This window comes from Somniosus microcephalus, chromosome 17, assembly GCF_052327205.1.
Source record: "Somniosus microcephalus isolate GS21.2 chromosome 17, FLI_Smic_1.0, whole genome shotgun sequence".
Classification (NCBI taxonomy): domain Eukaryota; kingdom Metazoa; phylum Chordata; class Chondrichthyes; order Squaliformes; family Somniosidae; genus Somniosus; species Somniosus microcephalus.
The window spans coordinates 28,660,468-28,680,038 of record NC_141003.1 but is presented as its reverse complement, the minus strand read 5'-3'; the positions used below and the strand labels follow the sequence as shown (position 1 = coordinate 28,680,038).

Genomic DNA, 19,571 nt, shown 5'->3' with positions numbered 1-19,571 from the left:
CAGTTTTGGAGAAAATGCACCTTCATATAAGACAACCGCCAAGAATGCTCATTTTAGGAAAAGAAAAAGGTTTTAAAAGTTGCCATTTAATAGCTTATTTGTTATATATAACTTCTTTTGGGACAAAAACTAAATACACGTACCTGTAACTGTGGCGCTCAGGATCTGTCAGCTCATCTTAAAACCTTTCTCCCTCAAGTTCAAACACAAAGAACAATGGGAGAACGTAGCCTCTGACTGTTTCTTTCAGGCCCCAGCTTGGACCTCCAAGCAATCTGATTGGTTCTAATAGGATTCTGTCCCATCCTTTAATCAATCTGATTGATTCTGACAGTCTCCTGTTCTACCATCCAACCAAACTAAATGATTCCAATACCATTCAATCCCACCCCAAGCCAAACTTATTTGTTTTGACAGCTTCCCAATTCCACCCTCCAAATAATCTGAATGCTACAGAATTAAGCTGAAGTAAAGTAAAGATTTACTATAAATGTTGCTCTGTTCATTCACTTATTGTTTAATGCTCTTCTGGCCAGCCTCCCATTTTCCACTCTACCTAAACTTCAGCTCATCCAAAGCTGTGTTGCCCGTATCCCGACTTGCGCGAAGTCCCGTTCACCCGTCACCTCTATGCTTGCTGACCTACATTGACTCCCAGTCCAGCAATGTCTCGATTTAAAAATTCTCACTCTTGTGTTCAAATCTGTCCATGGCCTTGCCCCTTCCTTTCTGTGAAACCTCCTCCAGCCCTACAACCCTCCAAAAATTCTGCGTTACTCTAATTCTGGCCTCTTGCACATTACCAATTTCCTTCACCCCACCATTGACAGCCTTGCCTTCAGCTGTCTAGGCCCTAAGCTCTGCAATTCCCTGCCTAAACCTCTCCGCCTCTGTGTGATAGAACGGATTCTTTTACCCTCAGTCTGGTTCAGTAATCACTGAGTCGAATGCAACTGGAGAATTCAAACGATTTATTATCCGCGGAGTCTTACTCTGGTATATCGGCACCGACTCCTGCAAGAGTCTGACGAATCCAACAGAGCAAGCAGTTTCTCATACAGCGTGCTACATTTTTATACCTGCATTGAGAAAGCATTAACGCATCGTACATTCTGAGCCAATCCTGAGCTGTGCACGTATACTTTTAATTTGATTTCCTGGCCTGGCAGTTTGAGCTGGAAAAGCCACATTTTACTGAATGGGTTACAGCTAAGTAAACATCACGGTAATGTGTTCATGATCACCTAAACATTATGGTAATGCGTTTGCAATCACCTAATGTCTGTACAGTTTCTGCCCGCCGCCCTACATTGTTCCTTATCAGCAAGGGGTAACATCATGGGCGCCAGCCTCGTTAACAATTAAAGATCAGGTATCAGGTTAGCCCTTTTTACTTCTCTGCTGCTTTTACAGTTTCTGGTTTCTTTTTCTTGAAATGATATTCTCATTCCCTCCTTTTATCATTCTATGATAACCAACCGTTATTCGGGTACGTCTATCTTATTTAGTCGATCAAATTCTTCATTATCATCGTACTTTACTTCCTTCATTTCACATTCACTGGCCTGTCTTACTACTACCATCCTCGGGCCACCTATTTTCTCCAAAGCTAGCTGCATCCTTCCTAACACACATTTCATGATTGCTAGTCCAACGAAAATACAGACGATGGCAGCTACTGAGTACATGGCCATATTTATCAACCAGTCAGACCATCCTCCAAATCCCCAGTTTCCCCAGTTACTTGCTTCCTTCATATTATCCATCTGTTCCCTTATCTTAGTGATAAAGCGGGTGATGTTCTCTGTCTGGTCTCGGACTCCCATAAGGCATTTACCTTTTACTATTGCACAGACACCACCTTCTCGGGCCAGCAGGTAGTCTAGGGCATATCTGTTCTGCATAGTGAATAACCTGAGTTCCGACAATTCTTTAGTGACTGCATCGAGGGCCCCCATGGTAGCATTACCCAGGATGGTGAGACCACAGATAAGGTAGTTCCGGTTATTAGCGGCCAAATAGGCTCCAGTATAGCCTATAGAGAACAGGCCAGCAAATCCATATCCTACAGAGGTTCCGTGTCCTCCTAGGGATTCAGGATCTTTCCATTTGGAGCAAAACTCTTTCGAGGCTGCCCTGACTACTATTTTTCGGTGGGATGTCCATTAGGAGGGGCAAGGTACTGTGGTAGGGGTTAGAGTAGCGATGGCTACAGTCCGGGGGGCGGTACCTATTACCATGAAATTAGTGGCTTTTCCTTGGCCCAAGAAAAAGTAGCCTGGTTTGGTATATATCACGGATATGTGTTTCCGCCTTGTGCTTAAATGGCTCGGGGGAAGGAAATAGTCCAGGCCTTGGATCTCAAGGGTATCAGCAGGCTGGGTACTAGCTATTTCTACTAGCATAAAGGTTTCCCCCCCTACCTTCAGATTTGTTCCATTCCCTTCTCCACATAAAACTTGCACTCCTTCGGTTACTGACACACATACGGATTGCTCACATGTGCAGCTACCGGTGTCAGGTCCTATCGTACATTGATGGTGGAGGCAGCGTGTCACCAAGCAGGTGTAGTTATGTTTAACCCATACTGACCTACAACCATAGCCCGTCCCATTCCAACAATTCTCATAGCCACCAGGGTTCCTGCTTAGTTTCAGGCAATTGGCGGGCGGGGTTAAGGTATAGGGTATTGTTATATTGGTTGTGGGAGGGGGGAGGTGAGCATCTAAAAGAAAGTCCGGGGGAACAATAACCGGGGTTGGGGCAAACATCCCCTCCACAGAAGTCAGGGGCGGATAACAAACAATTGACTCTGGTGAGTATAGGGCTGCGTGAGTCTGGAGGAATAGGTTGCCCGTCGGGGTTTCTTTAGGGAAAATGTGTTGGAAATCTCGTTTACGTTTCTTGGTGAGGATACTTTCTAACCTAAAATAGTCAAAGCTGCTCATAATAGAGGGCAACTTCAGACAACGATTCTGTCCTTTGGTGTCTGTAGTTATACTGCATGGTCCTGCAGTAACAGACTTGGTCGCCTGGCGTCGGCAAACGTAATCAAATTTGCACTCAGTCCAATAGCATGGCAATGTTCCTCTGTGTTCGTTTCTCAGCACTAGCGAGTGGTGGGGCTGTCTAATAAGCCCAATGTAGGTGTCCAAGTTGATCACGTTCCATTTCCCGAACCCGCCTGGGTTATCATCATTGCACCAAAGCACGTCTCCTGGGCATAGATGGTGTATCCGCTTGGGTTGGTTCCGCCGGCATGTCCTTCTTCTGGGCTGTTGAGTTATTCCAGGGGTGAGCAGGACACTGATGGAGAGGATCCACGGGGGCGTCTGCATGGTCAGTCGGCGCGGCACGTCTGTTTAAGGAGAGATTTCTTGGAAGCAAGAGAGGTTAGCATTCTTTAAGTTTTAGGCATAGCATTACTGACAATTTTACAGTGGTGGAGGTGGACCCAAGCACTCTTTCCCTCTACTTTGGCAGCAGTTGGGGTGGTGAGTAGGACTTGATAGGGTCCTTCCCAACGAGGTTCCAGTCCTCTTCGCGTCCAATTCCTGATCAATACATACGTTCCGGGCTCGATTTTGGACGGACTGACTATAGGGGGAGGTCGATGTAGGCAGCGCGTAACCGGGAGTGCAAACTTTTCAATGCCCTGGTTAACGACAAAATATAGTTAGTCATTTCTGCCGTCATGTGGTGAAAGTGGACAGTCTTTGGGACTTCCTGGTTCCACGGGGTTTTGAGAGGTCTGCCATATATGATTTCAGCAGGGCTCAACCTTGCTGCACCAGCCGGGGTAGTACGTATTTGGAACAAGGCCACGGGGAGTAATTTGAGCCACGTAGTTCCCGTCTCGGCCTGTAATTTGGCAAGTTTATTTTTCAAGGTCTGATTAGCCCGCTCGACCAGTCCGGCGGCCTGTGGCCTGTAAGCACAATGTAGCTGCTGTTGGATGCCCATTTGAGCGCAGAATTCCTTGGTTACCTGACCCACGAGGTGAGGGCCGTTGTCTGAACTTAATCGGTTTGGAATTCCGTACCTGGGAATAATTTCTCTCATTAAAACTTTTACAACAGTGGAGGCTTTGTTATCCGTAGTCGGGTAGGCCTCAATCCACTTGCTAAATACATCAACAATAACCAGTACATATTTGTAACACTGACACCTTTCTAACTCAATGTAGTCCATCTGGAGGGTCTCAAAGGGACCCGTGGGTAACGGCGTCTTACCCATTTCGCAAGGTATGCCTTTTCTCGGGTTATGCTGCTGACAAATGAGGCAGCGGCTGCTAATACCTTGAGCCAGAGCTTGTAATCTAGGATGCCACCATGTAGCTAACAACGTGTCACTAGTTGCTCTGGCACCACAATGAGTTGCAAAGTGTATACATTCAATAACCCATAATGCTAGCTCATCTGACATACAAGTTTGCTCGGCAGGGGTGACCCATAATTTAGACACACAATCATATGTACAACCGAGCTGTTTCCACAGTCCCTTATCACAGTCAGGAGCGTCCTCCTGTAACTTAATGACGTCTTGGATGGTTGGCATTGGCTTTTCCGAGGGAGGCTTGCTTTTATTTGAGCTTTTAGTCTGGCTCATCATTCTAGGCACAACCACTCGTTGTTCCTGGGACGCTTCCCTAGCTTCCTGGTCTGCGCATCTATCCCCTATATCTACAGGGGTTTGTCCTGCTGTGTGTGCGGAGCACTTTATCACGGAGATCTGTTTTGGTAGCATGAGGGCTTGTAGTAAGTCAGATACTAATTTCTGATGGGATATCTGTGTTCCTGCAGAGGTTAGGAACCCTCTGTTTTTCCATAATTGTCCGAAATCATGAACCACTTCGAAGGCATATCTCGAGTCTGTATAAACATTAACCTTTAAGTCCTTCCTTAAGATACAAGCTCGTATTAATGCGAACAGTTCTGCTTGTTGGGCGGAATACGGAAACTCAAAGGCAGCAGACTCCAAAGTGTTACTGTCCTGATTTACGATTGCATATCCAGAAAGTCTTTTCCCAAGGGGACTGACGGACGCACTTCCATCTACATACATGGTTGTGTCAGGACTCTGCATTGGGGCATCAGATAGATCATCCCTGACAGAGGTATCCTCCTTGATTAAAAATAGACAATCATGTCCTGGGTCTGTTTGTTCGAGGGGTGGTTCTGTGAGAAAACATGCTGGGTTGATAGTAGTACAATGCTTCTTAATTGAAATGCGCATAACAGGTCTCTGGCCATGAGATTGCAATCCAGCCCATCTGTGATTACGAATTGGTGTTTTACGGACTCATTTCGAAATGCTACTTCAACTGGCTCTGATATTGGGTACTGGCACACTTGTCCTTGGAATCCAGACAGGCTTTGTGTTTCCCCGGATTTAGGGAGATTGAGCTCTGATCGGACAGATGACATAGCAGCTCCGGTGTCTACCAGAAACGTATGCCGGCTCCCTTCGATCAGCAGTGATAGAACGGGCTCCTCGTCCGACTGGAACCCGTTCACCACGAGGTTGGCTAGTCAGTACTGGGGAAACGGATTATTCTGGGAGGAGTCTGTATATCTTCCTCGTCCCCGATTTCCCTGCCAACCTCCCCGTTGTCCCTGCATATGGCCCCCTCTTCCTTGTCTTCAGGAGGGACATTCCCTGCTCCAGTGGCCTTGCTGGCCACAGTTGAAACAAGTATCTGACCCTGCTTGCCTCCCTCCTCTTCCTCTATCGCCGAAATTTTGTCTTGGGGGAGCGTAGGGTGGGCCATAACTAGGGGCGGTCGGTCCGTTGGGGTGGCTGATATATCTGTACCCCTGTCCATCAACCCACCCTGGGACGCAGTACTGGGGCTCCGTCTAATATCCTATCACATCTTGGGTGGGCTTTGGCTCTTCCTTTTTCATCACATACTCGGTCTTGACTTTGACCTGGGGCTGACTCTCCTGACTCTTACTCTCTTTCCAATAATATTTCACTGCCCTGGCCATCTGGCTGGGACTATTCTCTGACCAGTCCATATTGTTAGTCTTAATTGCTTCAGACACCGAGGTTGGTAGACAATTTATCAGAATAGCACAGTATTGTGGCGAGTTTGCTCCGTTCTGGTAATTAGCATCTCCTGACTGACTCCGATACACCTCAGAGAATCTCTCTAGAAATTCCTCTGCTCCCTCGCCCTTTCGTGGTTTAGTATCCAACACCTTGGATATATCAATGGGCTTCTGCAGGGTAGTGGTTAGGGCAGTGAGTATGGCACATTCACGAGCATCACCCTGTGCGTTTTGAGCCTCTAATGCGGCATGGTCCGCAAAGCCTAGGTTAACCAAAAACCTTGCATGTTCGGCGGGAGTCAAGATCTGCTGTACCAACGCCCATAAGTCTCTTGATTCAGCATTATAGATGAGTATAGTAGTCCGGAGGAAATCTACAAACAAGGTGGGGGATTTCTTCCTATCTGGCATCCCGGTTAAGATAGCCATTATCTCGTTAGGTTTCCAGGGGTAGAAGATACCTATGGTCCGGGGGTTATCGGCGGCCACTGGAGTATTCGCGTTAAAGGCAGGGTTAGGCATTTGTCTCACCGGCAACTGTCGGGGTATCGGTTTATGCCTGGCGGGTCTCTCGGTATCGGATTCTGATTCCAGGGATGACCAGTCGTCTCCCGAATCTCCCTTGTCAGTATCACTATAGTCTGGAGCCTCTAGGGAACTCTGTTCCTGACTGTTTGATTTCTTACTCAGCACCATCTGTCTCTTTCTTCTTCGTCTGCGCGTCCCTACTGGACTATCTAAAGGTGGGGGAAGTGGGTTTCTCCTTCCCTTGTGTCGGGTATGGAAAGCTACGGGGTCAGTATACTGGGGACCCGGTGGTTGGTTTCCCATCTGGACCGGCGGGGGACTGTTCATCTGAACCGTGAGTGACGGCGGCGGGGAAACAATACTGGCAGATACTTGAGGTGTCGGCGCGGGGGTTTGTGCAGTTGGTACGGGTGGTGCCACCGGGGGATAAATGTTAACGTACGGGGGGAGCGCGGGGAACAACATGAGCCCTGTGATTCCATTCGCCCAAATCATCATCACCATCTCCCTCTGTCAAGGCAAGGCCAACCATTGGATTATGTAATCCACTCTTATCAGCCTTTCCAGGCTCGCTCATGGTCTTTTCAGACTCTTGTTTTGAGCGTTTCTCATGAGCGCATTCCTTTTTCAATACCGCTACTGATTTGACTACCCCTCCTCCGGTAAGTCCTATTCCTAATTTTAAGGCATTATCCTGCCAGCTTGCTAACAAGGAAGTTTCTTTCAGTTCCTGGCAGTACTGTCTCCATAGGGCAATTAGTTATTTGGCTGTGGTACCCCTGTTACTTTTCCAAATTAGTTCTTGAGCCTTTTTAGCGGCATCTAGATTCTTAGTTCCTCCTAGTGGCCATTGATCACTTCCTAATTTCTTATTTAATCCTCCCGACAACTGTCTGAGTTGCTTCGCTTTGTCAGGATGTTGTTCACAAAGGGTCTGTAAGGCGCTACCCGATTCAGTCGTGGTATCTAAACAATTGCCCATCTTACTCCCCTTGTGAACTTTACACAGTCGCGTTTTAAACTTGTTCAGAGCCGAGGCGGGCCAAGTGATATACAAGGTTGACGCTTTACCTGACACAAGTGCTTATTACTAAGTTTACACAGTTCCTAGTTATTCCCTCAGTACGTATACTGACCCTCAGTGTTAAACTTGTTCAGAGCCTAGGCGGGCCAAGTGATATACAAGGTCGACGCTTTACCTGACACAAGTACTTATTACTAAGTTTACACAGTTCCTAGTTATTCCCTCAGTACATATACTGACCCTCAGTGATATCCAATCACTGACCCTCAGTGATATCCGATCACTGACCTAATACCTATCTCTTCCAGTATTCGCCAGACTGACCTGGATCTCGGCGGGACACCACACGGGAGTTAGCGATTGGCCGACTCGTCGTCAGACTGGCGGAATCGGAGGGAAACCGAGGCAGTACAAAAATTACTCACATCGGGGGCCCATTTCCTCCCTCCATGTCCGAGACGATTCAGCTCCTAGTTCGCGAACTCTCGGTGACTGTCCATTGAGATCCCACTTCTGACTCCAAATGATAGAATGGATTCTTTTACCCTCAGTCTGGTTCAGTAATCACTGAGTCGAATGCAACTGGAGAATTCAAACGATTTATTATCCGCGGAGTCTTACTCTGGTATATCGGCACCGACTCCTGCAAGAGTCTGACGAATCCAACAGAGCAAGCAGTTTCTCATACAGCGTGCTACATTTTTATACCTGCATTGAGAAAGCATTAACACATCGTACATTCTGAGCCAATCCTGAGCTGTGCATGTATACTTTTAATTTGATTTCCTGGCCTGGCAGTTTGAGCTGGAAAAGCCACATTTTACTGAATGGGTTACAGCTAAGTAAACATCACGGTAATGTGTTCATGATCACCTAAACATTATGGTAATGCATTTGCAATCACCTAATGTCTGTACAGTTTCTGCCCGCCGCCCTACATTATTCCTTATCAGCAAAGGGTAACATCATGGGCGCCAGCCTCGTTAACAATTAAAGATCAGGTATCAGGTTAGCCCTTTTTACTTCTCTGCTGCTTTTACAGTTTCTGGTTTCTTTTTCTTGAAATGATATTCTCATGTGCATCTCTCTCCTCCTTTAAGACACTCCTTAAAACCTATATCTTTGACCAAGCTTTTGGTCACCTATCCTAATATCTCCTTATGAGGCTCGGTGTCAAATGTTATCTAATTACGCTCCAGTTAAGCACCTTAGGACGTTTTATTACATTAAAGGTGCTATATAAATGCAAGTTGTTATTGTTTAGAAAATAAAACAGTTTGCTAATTTATATTCGGCCTCAGCTCATTACAGTGTTAACGGGCAGCATTTCAGAAGATTGGAGAGGTGCGTATGGTGGGATGAGTGGTTTTGCAGTACCCAGCTCATACAACAATGGGTTTCATTGTTATAGCCCTTGAGTGTCCTTATCCTAGGACTAAACATTGGACAGTAAAGGTAATCTCCTGATCGTAAGGGAAGCGAGATCCACTTATGGGAGAGATAGGTGACACTGAACCTGAGAGAATATCTAGTATAGACTTGAAATTTGTAACCGCACTGTTGGCACAGAGCTTTCACAATGGGAGCCTATATCCTGAAATCCGGGGGTGGAAATCAGTGCGGCGAATTTGTGGTCCAAGCAATCTTCTGTCCAATTCTTTGTGTGTGCACGGAATTGGACACGCTGACTTTCACGCCCCAATTCCTGATATGCACTGGGAACATTAAATCATAAAATATACCCCATGATCTGAATGAGATTAATGTCACAAGAGGTCAAGTAGACACTTAGGCCCCCGAAAATTACTCGGTGATGTGGAGAGAGTGGGGAAGGATTCCGGATGGGAAACCTGGAAGTAAGGGTTTCCCAGACATCCTGCTACAATTAACAGCAAGACGCCTTTTAAGATTTTTCTGCAGATTTCCCGCCCAACAGCCAGTCTGATTGACAGGCTGGCTGCCTGTCGGGCAGGAAAGCCTGTGGCACAAGGCCATTGTCAGCGAGCGGAGAGGAGGGACGCAGGGAGGGAGAGATTGCGGGGGTGGGGGAAATCATGGCAGAATGACTGTGGGTGAGGAATCACTGGGGGGCAGGAGGGGGTGAGATCATAGAGGTCGGGTGGAAATCGTGGGGAAGACGGAGAGGGGTTCAGCTGATCACAGGGTCTGTGAAGTGATTTGCCTGTTGGGCCTAGAGAAAATGCCGCTGCCTCTTCTGCCCACAAGAAGTGCTTTAAATGCGCTCACCTTATGAGTCTGGCCCTACTCGCCTCCTTTTACCTGCCGGGTTTCCCGAGCCCCGGAAAACCTAGCCAAATTAGTTAAAAATAACAATAATATAAAATTAAAGATTTCAGTGACTGACCTGCCTCCTGAAAGCAGATTGGTCACCCGGCCCCCAATCCCGCCTCTGTTTAAACTGGAAGTAGGTTTGTTGGGCTCAGATTTAAATATTTTACTTTTTACTCCCACCCAATCCATACCCACCCATTCTTAGGGTTAAAATCACCCTTTTATTGTTAATGAAAAATGTATTAAAAAGTGCTGCTAACATTAAGTAGGCTCATAAGCATTACTAAGTGCACAAACAGTAATGAAGGACTTGCTTATTAAAGTAAGCTGTCATGAAAATTATTAATTTCATGGCGTCATTTAGGATGCAACATTCTACTAAAATGGCCCTATCTTCATTAAGCAGTGTTTTACAAACCCTTTCTTATTTATGATGAGGTTTAATTTCCACGAGGGTTCTCTCTGGCAGAAGAGCTGTGGAGGAATCCCTGAAAAATCTTGGAAAAAAGTGGAAGAACCGCGACAGAAATTCACCCCCAATGTAAATTACATGGAAGCATATTGCAGCACTCCCATATTGGCCCAGAATTTGCTAGGAAAATAATGACAAGTTTAATGGACTCGCCGTTATTAGTGTGTAAATAACCCAGTGATTTGTGGTGAGGAAGAGATACCCATGAGTTGCGAATCACCACAAATTAGCCCCATGAAACCGTCAGCTCGCCATCAATCTTCCCGTGAATTTCAAGAAATTGCTACATTTATGCTGTTAAAATAAATTAAACTAGTCGCAGAAAGTTAGGACTGGTACTTAATGACATATGGACCCTTTTAATAACGAGATATATGTCCCTGCAACACCACTCAACCTTTACAGCCCAGAAAGGGAACAATTGAAACTGTGGAGTCTCTTTCCTGCAGGTAGTAAATTGTTCCTAGAGGTTTTTTAAATTTTAAATTTTTAAAAAATGTTTTTCTTACATTTCCTTTCTGTCCCTTTTTTTCTCTCTCTCTTAATCCAATCTTTCTTCCCCTCTCTTTATTTCTCTTTCTGTAAACAATTTGATTCTAATTCTCCTTATTTCCTTCTCCATTATCCTTCTGTTTCTTTCTCTATCCTTAAGCCTCATTGGTGAAGGAGATAGACTGTCAGTTCCATCATTCACCAAGGTCCCAGATGCCCTGTTGGCCTCATTATCAACTTGCACTTCCAGCAATTTGCAGTGCAAAATTTTTTTGGGCGCAAGGGTGAGAAGAAAAGTCCAGCAATCAGGGCTCCTGTCAGCATCTCCATGCCTCTGGCCTCAATTCGATCAAGCCGCCCGGTTTCCATCTCAAGCCCAGTCAGGAAGCTGAGTGGGATCTTGGCATCCTGCTCCACTCTGAGCTCAAAATGTCCTCTGTTCTGTCACCAAAACTGATTCCTTCCACCTCCATGACATTGCTCGCCTCTGCCAATACCGCTCCTTCTGCTACTGAGCCTAGTCCGTCACCTCAAGGCTTGACTTGTCCAAGGCTCTGCTATCTGACCTTCCCACATCAACCCTTGATAATCATTAAACTCTTCCAAATCGCTGCAGTCCATGTCCTCACTTGCACCGAGTCCCACACTCCTATCCTTAAAACCCACCTTGTCGACCATGCCTTTGGTTCCTTGTCCCAGCCTTTCCATTCCACTCCTCTTTCCCAATCTTATCCAATTGTTTTCCTTATTGTAAGTCACTCGGAGTCATCCTCCTGATGTGAGCAGCACTAAAAATTCAAGTTGTTTTTGTTAAATAACCAATGTTGTGCTGATACACACCCAAAACCACTCTGCATCAGCAGAGACCACAAAACCACTGTCCAGCAGGAGCTGGTGTTGTTTCAGAGCATTGAGCATTTCTTCAAGTCTAAAAAAACAAAAGTTGTGGGCCTACAAGAAAAAAAGTTTTTAAAGAGCTTTTTTTGAAGCTGGAAGCCAGATGTTTCTTTTACTAAGTAATTGTTTTTTGTATAACTTAAAACTGGCTTTACTTTAATGTTACCTCATTAAATTAAACAGCAATTCTTGAATACAGCACAGTGAAGGGTGGCGGAGTTCGGTAAAGTGGCACAGCAGTATGGGGAACAGAGCATCGAGTATACTCGGAGGTAGGGAGCCAGGGAGCCAGGGAGTAGAACATAGTGGGATTCAAGAGTGATACAGCACAATGGGTATCCAGGAAGGAAAGGGTGAAGGGCGAGAGGGGCTGGGAAACATTGCACAGGGGGAGGGGATACTGGGAAAAATAACAGAGAGTAGGGAGTTTGGAGTGCAACATAATGGAGAAATTGGGAAATAGTATGGGTGAGGGAGGAGAGCTGTGTCCAGAATTTTCAAATTAAATTGACCTTGAGAGAAGTAGTGGTTCACCCGTTTAAAGGCACTAGCAGCATCGCGAATGATAATGGATGGTATTCTGAGTGGTTCTTTTTTCCCCATGACCTGATTTCCAGTCAGTAAACTGTATCTGTATTTGGTATGTTCAATTAGAAAAACTCACGAGAATTCTTCTGATGACTTGACAGCGATATTGGTCACTTATGAAGCAAACCCTCACTTCCTGGTTGTAAAGCCCACCCTCCCTGTCTGATTCTATTGAGCCCAGTACAGACTGAGGGGAATGAGATAGGCAGACAAGCAACAAAACCCAATTCCCCGGTTTCTAACATAGGTACAGGTCTCTGAACAATAACGTTCATGGAAACAAAAATTGGTAAATTTAATTACTTTTTATGTTTTCTTATGTTAGAAATCTTGGGGGATAACTTCTACCAGCGTTCTCCCGATCTCCCGCCATAACTTTGGTGGAAACCCTGAAAAAATGGCATAGTTGCCCATTTTTAGCTCTTTACGTTTTGAGGATTCCGCCAAATTTACAGCAGGAGATGGAGAGAGTCCCACAGAAATTCATAGTGCCCATTTTTAGTGATTCTCAACTAAGTGGATTGACAAGCTAAGATGACAACCAAAAAAGGCTTTGTCACTGGCCGTGAACTAAATGGTAATGATGGCAAGCAGGACATCACCACGTAATTACCGGTTCATTTAAATATGCCAGGGAGTGGTGGTGGAAAATTGGGAGGGCACTAAATTGGGCAGTATTTATAGGAAAATCTGTTTTGTCGTGTCTTGTCTCTCTACTTAGTCACTAATGCATGAGCATGCACAGAACCACAAATGCACAGGCATGCACAGAACCACAAATGCACAGGCATGCACAGAACCACAAGAGCATCAAGCAAGTCAGATTGCAATGCAAGGACCACATCGCTTAGGCAAAATAATGTACGATATCCTCAGTAATTTGGCCATGCACAAACCAGGTAGGAATTCCGCACTACAATGCACTCCACATAGTACTGGCGAGCATTGATGAAAGTTTAAAATAACAACAGAAAATGCTGGAAAAACTCAGCAGGTCAGGCAACATCCGTGGAGAGAAATTTGAGTTGACGTTTCGGGTCGAACCCTTCTTCAAAACTGGAAAGAAAAGAAGATAGATCGGAGGCAGGGCTGCGATTGGACAAAAGAATAAAAGAAACAAAAGAAGTAAAAGAGACAATAAAAGGTATTAGAAGCTAGACGAGATGGTAATAGGCTGAGATTAGGTGTAAAGTGTACTGGCAGGGCAAGAGATAGCTGCCAGGTGTGAGAGAGAAACAAAAGGAAAGGGGGGGGGGAAAGGAGTGGAAATATTACAAGAAAAAATGAAATGGGGGCCGAGGTTATGATCTGAAATTGTTGAACTCGATATTGAGTCCGGAAGGCTGCAGAGTGCCTAATCGGAAGATGAGGTGCTGTTCCTCGAGTTTACGTTGAGCTTCCGTGGAACAATACAAGAGGCCAAGGACGGTGAGGTCTGAGTGGGAATGGAGCGGTGAATTAAAATGACAGGCGACCGGAAGCTCGGGGTCACCCTTACGGACTGAACGGAGGTGTTCCGCAAAGTGGTCACCCAATCTGCGTTTGGTCTCCCCAATGTAGAGGAGACCGCATCGTGAGCAGCGAATACAGTATACTAGAATTAAAGTTTAAAGGTTTGGAGGTTAAATTGGTTAGCCCCCAAAAACAGGCGCAGGGATCATTATGTGTGATTAACCCTCGCCCGTTCACTGTAATGCAAACTTTGTGCTGCCTGCTCATTATCGTGATTGCTGTGTGCAGCTATGCTCCCCACGCTATTCATTGGCTGCGCGCATCAGTAAGGGGCCCAATATCATTAGTGCCTAGAAGTACTTAAAGCTAGCCTGCACTACTTAAAGTTGGCCTGCACCTCTTAAAGAGAGGTGCATTGTGGCTGGAATAGGTGCTGGGAGTCGTTCTACAAGTGAATCTGACCTGGGAAAGAGTGAAGAATGGCTGGCAATGGAAGAGAGCAGGCACCTAGGTTTTCGGGCGCTGCCCTGGAGGTCTTGGTTGAAGAGGTGGAACAGAGGAGAGATGGGGGCAGGAAGCCCTCCAAACACTTGCTCAGAAGGTAGGAAGCGATGGCTACGGAGGTCAATGCCAGGAGTATAGCTCCAAGAACATTGATGCAGTGCAGGAAGAGGTTTAATGATCTCACACGAGTGGTCAAAGTCAGTGAATGCATCTTCAAATGCCATATCCTACCAACTGCACCACTAGCCTCAGCCACTGCTCAATTCACCACACCCCCATCAATCACCTACCAACAATCTCTATCAATCAGGACTCATACGTAAAATTTATAGCTTCACCTCACCCTCACACACTTAGCACTGTTGCAAGCCTCAACCCCACATCTCACAGCTTGCACACACTGCCAGCTATTCAACCATGACAGCCACATCACCCAAACTGATTGCACGACACTCACTGACACACGTCCCTCTCTCTTGCAGGAGAAGGTAGTATACAACCAGAGGCAGCAGGAATTAACCGGAGGGGGAGAGACGCGCCTACATGTTCTATACCCCCATGGAGGAGACAGTGCTGGCCATTATGGGAAGGGCTATTGCTGAGGCCGTGGCCACCGGCGGGGCTGAAGCTACTGAAGATAAGGGTATCCGCATAACTAATCCTCCTTCTCTCATCTCACTTCTCCCTCATCCCACAATCTCTTCTGACTTACAAGCTGCTGATGGTGTAAGCATGGTGACGTAAGAAAATTACTCGGCACTTGGTCTAAGTATTAAACAAGGCTTTAATCAACTGTTTTTCAAACATGGAGATCTAGTTGTGTCCTTCACTAGTTCCTGTTGAAGAATGTCCTGAGCAAGCTGGGCCCATGCCCGAGTATTTATACTCTCCCTGGACAGTGCCACCAGCAGGCTGCCCAGTATCATTTCATGTCATTTCCACATGAATGAGAAGATTCATGTCACATGGACTTCTTACTTTCTCCTCTCCCCTCACCACAACTGTACACTTGGCACTTTTTCAGCTACCCAGGAACTGCAACCTGCCCAGGCAGTGGAGGAAGAGCAAGAAGACAGTGAAGATGAAGACACACCATCACTTGATTTCACACTCGCAGCCATCAGCTCAGATACTGGTACTGCACGTAATTTAGAGGATAGGATACAGGTGGGTTCTTCACGTGGTGAGACATCCGGCACAAGTGCGCTGCAGACAGGGCAGGAGGAAAGGGTAGCGCAAGTGCCAGCTCACCGGAGGGTGAGGTCACACACTAGTTCTGCTGCAGAGGACTCAGATGATGAATTTGAGCCTGCAGAAGAAGGCTGATGGGTGTACGCAACCAAATGCTTGATGGACTGGAATGACGGCCAGAAAGCTTGCATTCAATGTCAAGGAGCATGGAGGAGTCTGGCACCAACTTGGCACAGGGCTTTGCAGAGCTTGGAGCCCATCCTTTTCAACATGGAATGGTGGCTACATCCATCAGTACACCTGTGGAACCAACCACGATGCAGTGTCTGATGGCTGATGTCTCAGCTCCCATTGCAGCACAAGCAGCAGCCACCCAACATCTGAGAGCTGCAGTGGAAGCTCAGACTGCTGTCATGTAGGCTCAGCTTGCTAGCATGGAAGCTCAGACTGCTGCCATCATGGCTCTGAAAACCACTGTCCAAAGGGGCTTGCAGGGTATCACAGCAGTCCAGCAAACTGCTTACCAATGGAGTACTAGGATTGCAGAGGCACTGCCCCGGGAGAGTGGCTGTGGCTCCATGGAGTTGTACTCTCTCCGGATGACAGCATTCCTGCTCCCACTCCTGTCACTCCGCCAGTGCCCTTGCTGTTGCCTGTCTCCAGCCAGCCCAGACTGCTGCAGCCAGGCCTTCTAGGTCCAGAGCTGCTCGAGGTCGCTCTCCAAGGCCACCTGCAGTCCTCACCACTGAAAGTCACCAGCCTTCTACCAGCCATGCTGTAGCCACTGGGGAAGCACCTCGTAGGAGCTCTAGGACAGGCAAAGACACACGGAAGAGGCACTAAGGCAATGCGCAAGGATGATTACTTTATTTTTGTATGCACTATGGCATGATTTAATTTATAAATTTGGATTGGAACGTGCATTTATTTTTGCATTGTGGAAAGAGGACAATGTGATGGTCAGTGACAAAGGAAAGGTAAGGAGTGTGGGACTGTTGTTGAATGGGGAATTGGGGTTGAGGTTACTGGTATCGCTCATTAATTATTTGTTCATATAAAGCCCGGGTAGAAAGGGGCGTTCTAGGTTGCAGCCTCCCTTCCTCCTCCGCCATCTCCTCCTCCACCTCCTCCTCCTTCTCGTGCTCCTGCTCCTCAGCTTCTCGCCTGATAGGTGGTGGCAATAGCTGTTCCCTCATGGTGGCATAGTTGTGTAGCATGCACAACACCAAAAGTCTTGAGACCCACTCAGCCAAGTACTGCAGGGCTCCTCCACAGCGGTCCAGGCAGCGGTATAGTTGCTTCAGGACACCAATGGTCTACTGTATCAGATTCCTTGTGGCAGCATGTCTTTCATTGTATGCCTGCTGACATGAATCAGACATTCATGAAAGAAATACTTATGAAATAATACTGAGCAGCCTGCGGGTGGCACTGTCCAGGGAGAGTATAAATACTCGGGCACGGGCCCAGCTTGCGCAGGACATTCTTAACAGGAACTAGTGAATGACACAACTAGACCTCCATGTTGTAAAACAGTTGATTAAAGCTTTGTTTAACGCTTAGACCAAGTGCCTAGTAGTTTTCTTACATCACCTGCTGTGCACGTGTGCATGGGTTGTGGACTGGAGTCATGAGCTATGTCGTCAGCGGATAACCCTTGTCGCCAGCAGCTACGCTTTGGTTTGCCGTGGTGTTTGAAATACAGCTAGTACAGAGGATAGCCCTTTTGTCCCTCCTCCTCCTCCCTCTTCTAGCAGCTTGGCCTCTCTTCATTCTCCCAGTCATGCTAAGAGGAAGGCCTACTAGTCCACCCATGTCTGGGAGCAAGTGGTCCATGTAGAAGCCTTTACGTTAGCAAAAGATGTACTTCAGCACCTACCACACCACTCCCTGTACACTATTGAAGCTTTAACCAAATATAGAAAGCGCCCAAACCTCACAGAATTGCAGCAACAGCCAGAAGAAATAAAGCAGCAACTAACCTGTAGTAGTTGATGATCCCTTTAAATAGCACTGGTGGGAGGTCCTTCATGCTGCTTAACGTCGTGTTCAGCTGTGCGAGGTTAAGAGAGGGTGTAGGCTGGAGCGTGGAGTTCCAAAATAGCAGCTGATTGACACAATGATCTGCCTGCTCTGCATGCTGCCGGCGGACTTTAAAAATATGGCATCCGGTGCACTTCCCATCGGAAGTATGCGTGCACGCCACGGACATCATTTCGGATGCTGAAGGGGCTTCGTAGCACCCAAAAAACAGGCGCTGCTGAACCCAATTTCGTTCCCCAGATGTTGACGGCAATTTCTAAGCTAATGAGTCATGAGGCTCTTAAAGTCTGTTGCTCAATTATTTTCATATGCTTACTCTGTGGTCAAACAGCCTAAAACTTTCAGAATTGGAAAGAACGCTTCAAGGCAGAAGTCTGTTAGAAAAACATTGGGAGATTAAAATGGCACGTTCCAGATTTAGCATATTCATTCAGGAGTGATTTATTCCAAGGACTAGCATGCATTTTTAGAAAAGCCAGTGTTTCTTTTATAACTTATTTTGCGCCCCTCTCTGTAGCTGTGCATTACACAAACAAGGTTCCAGCACACAAAACTTCTTTTCTAATGAGTCCTTGCACTTGCAACCATTATATAGATTTTGCAGGCTCTTTTAACTCAGAGGATTCATGGGTCATCACAAATATCCCTCTAATTTATTTTAACCAAAAAAATTGTCACTGATCGATATATTTGAAGGTTTATGATTTTCATAGACATTTTCCATATATTAGATGCAGATTATTTCTTAATTCCTTCGCCCCACCATTGGCGGCCGTGCCTTCAGCTGCTTTGGCCCTAAGCTCTGGAATTCCCTCCCTAAACCTCTCCTCTTTCTCCTCCTTTAAGATGCTCCTTAAAACCTATCTCTTTGACCAAGCTGTTGCTCACCTGGCCTAGTATCTCCTTATGTGACTCGGCATCAAATTTTGTCTGATAATGCTCCGGTGAAGCATGTTTTACTACGTTAAAGGCCCTATATAAATGCAAGTTGTTGTCAATTCACCTATAGTAATGAAGTTCCAATGTCAATCCTCTGTACAAATGTCATTGGGGCTATGTTTAACAATCAATGATGTTGGGGTTATGAATGTTTAGTGCCCTTGTACTACATTCCTCTGTGCACTATATATGGGCAAGCATTAACCTTTTTATTTTAAGACCCAGGAAGATGGGAGTTGCCAGGGAGTTGAGGGTGGGAAGAGAATGTCAGAGAGTAGCCAAGATGGGCATCTGAGAGGGAAGGTGGAACTGAGAAGGGAGTAGGTGAGTGTAGCCAGGAGGAATCAAGGTATTGGGGTTAGAATATGGGAGAGAATGAAAGGGACCTTAGTCTGAGAGGGAGATGAGGGAGCATTGTGCATGGGAGTAATCATGGAGTGTGGGAGCATCAGTAGTCTATGACCAGTAGATGGCATTTATGTCTGTGTGGCCCCTGGGAGGACTGTTGACTTTAGGAAGGGGGGACGAGGGGATGGGACATAGGGGTATTCATAAGTGGGCTATGAAACCACGGCACACTGGCGGAGAGGTTTGTGCTTGGTGAGTACTTGGGTTGGGAGCACTTTAGGAGGAGTCTGGAATACATGAGAACTGGGGAGGTTGGGGATCTGGGAGAACTGACTGTACAAGGGTCTGTGGGAAGGTAATGGGAGGATTGGGGCACTGGAGGGATCTGGGCGCATGAAGCGCTGAGGTCTAAGAGCACTGGAGAGGGCTGGGGTGTGGGTCTGATGGGGATGGATAGGCGGTGCATGCAGCAATGTAGATTAAGGTTTGAAACTATGTTAGAACAAGTTTAATCATTCTATTGTGAAATAATTATTTTTAAAATGTTTTTGTTATGTTTGAAACCCTTTAGCCCTGGATATTTGAGTTTGTCAGTAAGAAATTTTGAAATTTCCAAAAACTGTGACGTCAAAGACCAAAGTGCAATGTGAGGGGCATGAAATGCAAACTATTGTACCAGTAGACTATCGATAGATTGCAACTAAATAGATGTACAGATAAACTTTTAAAATGTGCTTCAGTATACATA

The 19,571-nt window shown here is 46.2% G+C and overlaps 1 long non-coding RNA gene across 1 annotated transcript; it reads right to left on the bottom strand.

Moving 5' to 3' along the window:
* Positions 1 to 956: 956 nt before the first annotated feature.
* Positions 957 to 17,668, bottom strand: LOC147105605 (uncharacterized). The gene is made up of 2 exons (XR_015081523.1): positions 17,476 to 17,668; positions 957 to 3,376 (listed from the first exon to the last, which is right to left on the bottom strand). It is a non-coding gene; the product is annotated as an uncharacterized LOC147105605 (long non-coding RNA).
* Between the last annotated feature and the right edge of the window lie 1,903 nt (positions 17,669 to 19,571).